This window comes from Peromyscus eremicus, chromosome 8a (assembly GCF_949786415.1).
Source record: "Peromyscus eremicus chromosome 8a, PerEre_H2_v1, whole genome shotgun sequence".
In the NCBI taxonomy this organism is placed as follows: domain Eukaryota; kingdom Metazoa; phylum Chordata; class Mammalia; order Rodentia; family Cricetidae; genus Peromyscus; species Peromyscus eremicus.
The window spans coordinates 55,830,174-55,839,912 of NC_081423.1; positions in this window are offsets into that span (position 1 = coordinate 55,830,174).

The following is a 9,739-nucleotide window of genomic DNA, read 5'->3' on the forward strand; positions in this document are numbered from 1 at the left end:
TCCGCTAAGAAATCCAGAGGAGCTGCTTCCCCAGGCACTCACGAGATAGATAGTGTTTGCCTTTCCCAGCTCCAGCATCAGCCTTTCTCTGAGTTAAGTCACTTACTCTGGGACAAATGGCAGAGGTGCCTATTTAACATATCAAAGCAGACCTGGCTGCCAGGTTCTCCCAGAATTCCTCAGTCCCTACCAGTTACAGTATAGGGCTGGTATACCCTCCCTTTTACCTTGAGCTCTCCAGCCCAGGGGCTGCCCCCCACCCCCCCGCCCCTGGAGGTTCTTCCCTATATAATCCAGCCATTTTGGTTACCCACTCCTTTTATACATTTGGCCTCCTGGCTACTGCACCTGGTTCCTCTCTCTCTCCTCTTCTTTCCCCTCCCCATCTCCTCACGTGGCTCAGGGTCATGTTCACTCTGGACTCCCCCAGATGTCTCTGCCTCTGCCTACGCTCTCCCTTTTACCTACAATAAACTTTCTCCTCCAGTGTACCTAGGAGCAGCCATGTCCTTTCCTTTCCATTTCTCTTTTTCATTCATCTGATGTCGAAACCTGGCAGTAGCATAGATGAGTTCCCTCCTGGGAAAGCCAGCTGCTCTGAACCGAGCTGCTGACCTGACTCCCCTAAGGTATGTGTGGATCATTTGTTTCTTCTGGCTTTTGCCACCTGCCAAATTTGATTCCAGAGTCCTCCTCTTCAGCCATTTCTTCCCTTAACTAACCTTAATTAACAATCCATCTATTCTCACCTACTCAGTAAGTGTCTTCTGGAGTCTGCTACATCCTTTGGGGCCCCACCACGTGGGCAATGCTGCCTGCTAAGACCCTTGCTGCTCTCCCTCTGCCGGAGCCCTCCTTTTTCCAAAAGCCTCTCCCAGCGCACCTCTCCAGCTGTTTTCAGAGAACCACAGTCATGTTTCCTGATCCATCACAGCACCTTCCACTGCCTGAAATGGCCTCTCATAGATTGTCTGCCTCTGGGCTGAGTTCCAAAGGACATCTTGTTCATCCTTGATAATAGCACTCAGCATAGACTCAGAGTCTGAAATGTTTGTTGTGTGAGTGAATAAGCAGAAGACCCCACCCGCAATCATTTTGTTAGCTTTCTGTTCCTATAGTATCTGACTTTTATCAGCTTATAGAGAGAAAGGGTTTGTGTTTTAACTCGTGGGCCTTTGAGAAATAAGATACCTCCTATACTCCCTGCTGGCTAACCCTCATGGTACCTGAAAGTACCATGAAGTCTGCTGAAGGAAAACTGCCATCAACAATCTTCAGCTATATTCCTGTAGGTGACACTACCAGCCAGCCAGGCAACATGTACTCACTGGTACACCAGAGGCAAGTCTGTTATGGGGCAACCAATTGTTTTCTGATTGGATTAGCAGCCCGCTCCGCTGGAGGGGAATCACAGCTAGTACTTTAAACCTGGTTAAAACTCCTTGGCTGGTGATATCCCAGGCCCTATCAGGAAAGCTACTGTTGTTTCCTGAACGGTGTGCCCATCAAATTGCCTTCTGAATAAGTATGTTAATGTCTATAGAAGAGTGCTGCTTTCACTTTCAGTTGGAGAAACTTCTTTTTGGAATGGCAACCGAGACCCAGGACTAGTCAAAGGGCTAAGAATAAATGACTATTGAAAGCTGAGCCCTAAATGAGAGATCTGTATATCCCCCTCCAAGGCTCAGAAGCACCATGGGGTGAACATTATGGACACTGTCTTCTGGGCATGACGCGACTATTGCATCCTTGAACTCTTAGCACTGTGATTACCTACACAAGATTTAAGCCTACCACCACCCTGTCATGGAAAGGGGAAGGAGCTCGTGAGGCCACACCTCACCCTGAGGTCCAGTTAATGGTTGCTAGGGGAGGGAGGAACATTTTCTCCCATGGTATAGTCACTGCTAAATTAATCTGTCATCCACGCTTCTGTAAGCAACCATAATGGAACTCACTGGGCCACCAGAGGAAGGGAGAGAGTAATTGCGTAGAGAAACAAGATCAGTGGGAGCAGGAAGGGACAAAAGAGAGAGATGGGGGTGAATGTGTTTCAAAATACATTATCTAAGGACCAAGCAGGATTGCTCAGCAGGTAACGGCACCTACCACACAAGCCCAACAACCGGAGTTCAGTCCCTGGAATCTGTGAAAGGATGGAAGAAGAGAAATGAATCTACAAAGTTATTCTCTCTGTGTATTCATCTCATACATACCACACACACACACACACACACACACACACACACACACACACCACACACACATCACAACACATACAAACGCACACACACGCACATCACACACACACACACACCACACACACATACACATCACAACACACATACACGCACACACACATCACATCACACATATACACATCACACATATACACATCACACACACCACACACATCACACATGTACACACACGTCACATGACACACACATACACACATACACCACATACATCGCACATACACACACATCACACATACATACTCACACATGTACACATCACACACACCACACACATTGCATATACACACACAAACATATACATAAACATCACACATAAACACCACACACCCTGTCCCAAGCTTCAAGAGCATCAAGGAGCATCTTCCTAATGTTGACACTTTTTAAAAACGCATACCAATGTTTATAAAGGAATTTCAAGTGGAAAATACTTTGGGGCTAGGGATGTTGATTTCAGGGTCTGAAGGCCCAAGACCCAACCCACTCCCAACAACCTGTTAGCCATAGGACTTCAGCATTTGTGTTCCCGTTGTAGGTTCCTCGTTTGTGATGTTCGTAAAATGCGTCACTAAGTGTAAGGCTATAGATTGGAGCTCTCCAGAGGAGATGAGCTGGCCTTCCCTCCTTTGGCTGCCCCAAGTCCTGCCACGCACACTCCCGTCCTTGAGTTTCCCCTCTGGACCACGTGGAGATTGGATGAGACCTCAGGCGGCCTCTCTTCCCAGACACTCTGCTTCACACTCAAGGAGTCTCCCTCAAACTTGACGAATTTGGCTTCAACACTCTTGCCCCATAACCTCTCACTTGTCAAATATTTCTGGGATAACTGGGATCGATGGTTGGTTAGGGGGTCCACACCTTGCATCTGAGATGGGGTGACCAGTGTGGTCACACCCCCTAAGGGTGAACAGACTCAGCTCTGCTCTAGGCATGTAGGCCAGAGTTAGCTACTCCTTTGCTTTGGGGCTCCCGTTAGGACTTCTAGTCTATGCTTCTGACCTTGCCCTGCGGCTTCTGGAGGCTTCAGCAGCCATTGTCAAGGCAATACAGAGGCATGAAGAGGAGTCTTCTCCAGAATCCCAAGCCAGCTTCTTCTGCCGCCCCGCCGCCCCTCCGCCCCAGTCAGAACCGAGTCTCATAGTGCCACTGCCCACAAGGGGGAGCACACATTTTGCTCAGGGAGACCTGTGAGTATTCACGACGGTCGGGCTAGGCAGCCAACCATGGGATCTGTCTCCTCTCTCTGGGCTCTGTGCGCAGCTGTTCATCCAAAGCAGGGGAGGAATTACGCTGGTAGGGTGTGTGCGCCAAGCCGCAGCCAGGTGCATCAAGATTTGAGGTGATAAGAAAATCCACACAGCAGCCAGCTCACAGAGCAGAGTTGGTCATTTCCCTTAACCCGGGTCTTCTGCGTTGGGAAAGCTGATTGTGGCTTCTCCATACAAAAGACCTGTTTTGTACTCACCTGGGACCTGTGGTTACCCATCCCCTTCCAAACTTAAGGCAAATTTAAACTTAGGGGGTGTGAGTCATCTTGGGAAACAGACTCCCCAGGATTAAGACCTTAAAGCATCAGGTCACGCCCTGGGATTAAGGTATTAGAGTCTCAGGTCGGATCTGGAAACTTTAAACTCAGACTCTAAATCTGGCACCTGAGTCACAATGAGCCAATTACCCACCACACCACAGTGTTTCCACCCAGCATCACTCCTTGCTACTAAATTCTGCTGTGGTTCTAAAGGGCCAGCAGCCTACTTGAGTGTGAATCCTATGTTTGGTACCCTCCCAGGTCTCAGTTTTCCCACCTATAAAATGGAATTCACAGATTGCACTACCACACGTAACAAGCCTCCCATGGGTGTTAGTGGCTGCATTACCAACAATATACATGTAACCCTATCAGAAGCCCTACTTGGTTTGAGATTATAAAATACCTCCCAGGGTCCGGAATATTCCCATTTTTTTCGCTATTTTAAAAACAGTTTCAGCCCCTTTTAACCCTTGACTTTGCATATGCTATACCACTATATCGAATGTCCCTCCCCTCCATTTCCACCAAGTTACATCTACTTATTGAGATCGGACTCAGAGTGGCCTCCCCACCCCCAGCCTGCTCCTCTCCTCAGGCAGCCATGGCCTGTGACAGCACTTTGTGTTAGAGCCATGAAAACTCCCTGGAAGTCAATCATAGGGGGATGGGGGCACTCAACATGAGGTGATTGGGGGGTCTCTCAGAACGCAGGGTCTTCAGAAACTGCCTGCAGCGGAAGAGGGGCCCTAGAGGTGGGGCAGTGGGTCTGCTCTTGTCACTTGGTCTTGGTACACTGGCTGCCACTCTCTCTCTCTCTCTCTTTGTTAGCTGGCTTTCTGTTTCCGGTTCACCTAACAGACAACAGCTGCCATCCACGCTCCAAAACCTCCACCCGGGAGAGCAGCCACACGGAACGGAGGCTTTCTTCCCCAAGTCTAAATTCCTCAGGAGAGGGGCTTCTTGATGCGGCTTCCATTAGCAGCCACTCCTGGCCCAGTCAACTGTGGTGAGAAGCAAAGGGAAGAGGGCTGGGGGCTGCTGGGTTGTGTGGAGGAGGAGGAGGAGGAGGAGGAGGAGGAGGAGGAGGAGGAGGGGGAGGAGGAGGGGAAGGAGGGGGAGGGAACTCCCCACAGCAGAAAACACAGCAAGATGACCCCCTGCTGCTCTCACGGGGCGCTGCAATGTCCGCACACTGTCTGATCCCAGCAGGGCCATTCAGGGTGTTCCTGTCAACACATATTGGTTAAAGGAGCAAATGATAGAAACTTCTAGAAGCTTCAAATACGAAAGAGCATCTCACAGAAAGAACTGTTGTTCGAGTCTGCACAAGAGGACCTGGGCTTTTGCCTCCCCTTCAGAGTCCTTTAGGTACTCCTCATCTCTATGTTTCAAATTCCGGACTCCTGGTACACAGACCGTGAACAGCTGAGCTGCCAGGGAAGGCAGACTTTGTCTTACAGACGTGATTGTGGAGCCTTCTGTGTGCACTGCACGGTTCTCAGAGAAGAAATCAGCGGGAGCTGGAAAGTGACCACAGGGGGAGCTGTCTGGAAACTCCGGGGCAGCCTGGGTTTCGAAGCTTTCTTTCCCCCATTCCTCTCGAAACCTCTATCTTTAGCTCAAGCTAAGACTATCCTGACTGAATAGCTTAAAAATAAACATGTATAACCAGGCAGCGGTGGCACATGCACTCTGAGTTAGGCAGAGTCAGGCGGATCTCTGAGTTCGAGGCCAGCCTGATCTAAAGAGCAAGTTCCAGGACAGCCAGGGCTACAAAGAGAAACCCTGTCTCAAAACAGCAACAACAAAAGAATGTAGATACGTAAAAAGTGGGCGTTAATTTCAAATAGGCCTTTCTGGCTGTGAAGGCGACCTGGTTGCAACACTATCACCCTGTTGATTGTCAGAGTTGATTCGGCTGATCTGTTTGGCTAGGCGGGTGTCCCCTTCCTTCCTCACTGCTCCAGGTTCATCCCTCCCGAAGCTGTGCACTCTTCAAAGAGGACGACCTTCCTGGAACAGAGGAGGACCAGTCTTCAATTCAGGGTATGTATAGGAGTAGGCATGCTCCCCTGCTGGAGCCTCCAAACAAGCTCTTGAATAGGTCTTTCAGATTTGAGTCCTCGGCTTAAGGTTCTTTCTCTGGCGAGCTGAGCTGACAGGTGTGAGCCGCCACACCCAGCTCCTCGCTGCTTTTATATTGTTTCCAATCGACATTAAATTTTATGCCTTTTTTCCCTTTTATTCACCTTTATGGTTGCTTTCTACCACACAGCTCTGACTTCCCATTTCCAGTCGTAGTGCAAAGTCTTTTAAAATAAATATGTTGCCTGTAAAATGAACGCGTTTCAAGGTAGTGCATGGCTGTGTTAAAACTCAAGACCTTGGCACTGAATGGCTGACAATTTGGAAGTGTCAGCCATTCCGTGAGTTCCAGGGCAGCCAGGGCTATGCAGAGAAACCCTGTCTTGAGAAACCAAAAACAACAACATCAAAAATTAAGAATAAGCATTTATTTCTCCTACTTTGGGCAAATGTGAAGTGCAAGACTGAGGAGCCAGTGATGTGGCCGATGATGAAAGCCCACTTCCGGTTCCTAGGGGATGTCCACACAGGGCAGCACACTCTCAGGACACTTAAATTCCATGCAGGCAATCTCTGCCTTCGTGATGTCAGCTCAACCCTGTTACCTCCCAAAGCGCCCCTTCCTACCCTGTTCCACTCCTAACTGAACCATTGAAAGGTGAAACTTGAACACTGTATTTCATGTTGATTATGGACAAGTTCAACTTCAGTTCCATTAACAAAGGTTCAAGTTTAAATGACCCCTGATTTGAAGGATGGCGTTTAAGAGTAATTTTTATTGCCTTATGAATAAAATTCTTGTTTATTTGTTTATACGGTGTCTCACTATGTAGCCCAGGCTGGCCTTAGACTCACTCCCTATCCCAGACTAGCTGTGGACTCCTGAACCTCCTGCCTCTACCTCACAAGATGTATCCCACTGCACCTGGCAAGAACAAGGCTTATTTTATAGATGGGGAAACTGAGGCCCAGGAAGCTGTGAAACTTGCTCTGGGTCCTCCGCAGGCTGGCCAATGGATCCTCTCTGAGTTGTGCCTAAATGCGGCGCCTGGCACTAACAAATTCTGAGCTTGGGAGCCGTGTGCTCAGGAATGGTTTTTCTACCACGTTGCTGGCTGTGTCAGGCCCCATCCCAATGTTGAACCGGCAGAAATTCTGAAGTCTGCCCTCCAAGCTGGAAAAGGAGTTTTTTTTGGTCAGACCAGCAGAGCACCCATAAACTTCCCGCTGGCCCCTGGGGCAGGGAGTTCACACCTTGGGGGGGGGGGGGTGAAAAGGCACTGTGAAGGGTGGTGCTCAGACCCTGAGTGGTTGAGTCACAGAACACAAGACAGGCACTAGGCTTCAGAAAGGGTTTTTCCATCTCAGCTCAGGCACTTGCTGCTAGCAGAGAACAAGGACTCCTTAACTCCTGGGAGTTAGGCCCATAGCCTGAGACGGCCTCGTGCCCCGTGACACCAGATTTGGGGGGATATCAGAGATGGGAAGAGCTGTAGGCTGTCTACCCCAATCATCTCATTCTACAGGTGGCCCTAAGAGGGAGAGAGACATTCGTGGTAAAGTCGGGCCTGGAATCCAGGTCTCCTGGTTTTCTGGCTGGTGCTGCGTGCTCACCGCCTGCTGTACAGTAGGTGTGTCAGGATACCAAAAGTCACCACGGAGGGCAGAGGCAGCCCACTGTGGGGAAGGGCACTGAGAAGGTGAGTCCTTCCTAGTGGACAGGTGAATGAATGAGTGAGCAGCTTCCCTTGGCCAATGCTCTTCCTCTGACAGCCACACAGACCCGCTCCTGAGCTGCTGTGTCTCAGGAGAGGCAGCTGTCTACGGGCACAGGGCTCATTGGAAAAGAATTGGTGACCATGTGGAAAGCACCTTAATCAGAACTTTTGTTTGTTTGTTTGTTTTTTGTTTTTCGAGACAGGGTTTCTCTGTGTAGCTTTGCGCCTTTCCTGGAACTCGCTTTGGAGACCAGGCTGGCCTCGAACTCACAGAGATACGCCTGGCTCTGCCTCCCGAGTGCTGGGATTAAAGGCGTGCGCCACCACCACCTGGCTTAATCAGAACTTTTAAGAGGTGTATAATCACTGCAGTAAGAATGCAGCAATTTGGGACATACATGGATGCAACACCCCATCGGGAAGAAAACGATTCTTTTAAAAGTTGAGACTACCTCTGTGCAGTTGGAATTGTGGCAGCCTAAGAGTGGTGTTCCAAATGGTTGTAGTTACTAAGAATCCGCTTCCTTCTGAGACAGGCTGGGCGTGGGGCCCCGTACACACGCTATCTCATTCCATCTGCCGTAGGAGACCTCTAGTCAGGGATGCCTGACTCCGGAACTTACATGTGTGTATGCATGCATGCAGGTTTGAGTGAACGGCACAGATTCACGTGTGTTAAACAAGAGCTCCATTACTGAGAGACACCTCCGGAGTCAGACGTGTGAGGGGTGTGGGTGTGAGGATGGGGGGGTGCGCGGGGGGGGGGGGGCACAGAGGGGCGGGGGAGGCGCGGGGAGGGGGCGGGGGGGGGGGCGGGGAAAGACTCTTGCTAGACCTGGAGTTCGCTGATGTAGCTAGACTGACTCACCAGTGAGCCCCAGAATCACTCGTCTCCATCTCCCAGCACTGGGGTTTTGCTTGTTTGTTTGTTTAACATGGGTGTTGGGGATCCAAACTCAGGTCCTTGTACTCACACTTTACCCACTGAGTGATCTCCCCAACCCTCCCCCTCCCAACACCTATTCTCTAAAATGAATTGGTTTTTTATTACAACTATACCCGCTGCTTGGGGTGGGGGTGGGGTGGCACAAGGATGCTATAGAGCAAGAGTGGAAGCTAGAAGACTTGTGCTAGTCAGTTCTCTTCTCCCACCATGAGGGTCCCGGGTGTCAAACTCAGGTCTTCAAGCTTGGCCACAAGTGCCTTTACCCCGCCCCCCCCCAGCCATCTAGCCTGCCCCCAGACGGCTATACTCATAACCACTGCTAAGAGATTCGAATCTGTAGCATAAATTAGAGTTTTCTTTTTCTTTACTGCTACTCATTTTTAAAATGAAAAATGTAACAAAACAAAAAACATACAGTGAGTACTAAATAATCGAGAATGGAACACAAAACTGAGTTTCCTTGCATGGAGGAAAAAATAAAAGGGTAAAACTTCTTGCCGCCACATGGGGGCGCTGAAGGATGCAGGCTGGACAGGGACCTGCCTTCCCAAGCCAGCCTAGGCTGCTCTTTTACAGCTGTCTATCAGAAACTGCAGCTCTAGTGTAGGAATCCTACAGCCCTACAGCAAACACACATCACCACTGCTGCTCTGGGGAACTTCCCCTAGCCTTTGAGCCAAGGACATTTCCTCTCTGCCCTCACAGCCACAGACATCGGTGATTGTGCTCGCCACTACCCCTCCCTGCCCCCAGATTGAACTTTAGACAATTGAGAATCCCCTTGGCCTTAGCCTGTCTTCTACTTACTGGGAGAAGGGAGCCCCTAACCACCTTCTCCTTCATCTGTTTCTGTGACATTCCCATAGACTTTTGGTGAACTGCCAGGAGGTGGGAGGGGGCATCTAAGCCAGGAGTCTTCACATTGCTTCCTAGGATAAATGGATGTGAAACCTCTGAGAAATGTTTGCATCCCATTCTAAGAGAAAGAAGGGCATGCCTTGGATAGAAAACCCAGCCTGCGCGTGTGAGTCAAATGGATCTAATGGCTCTCTCTCCCCTGGCCCCAAGTCCTGTGAGATCCCCATGGCTGGTGCTGATACATAGCATTGAATTATGAAATATTCACCTCATCGACAGCCACGGTAGGACAGAACCTTGTCCCCAAGTCGCAGACCCTGGAGAGCCTGAGATGTCCTGCCCA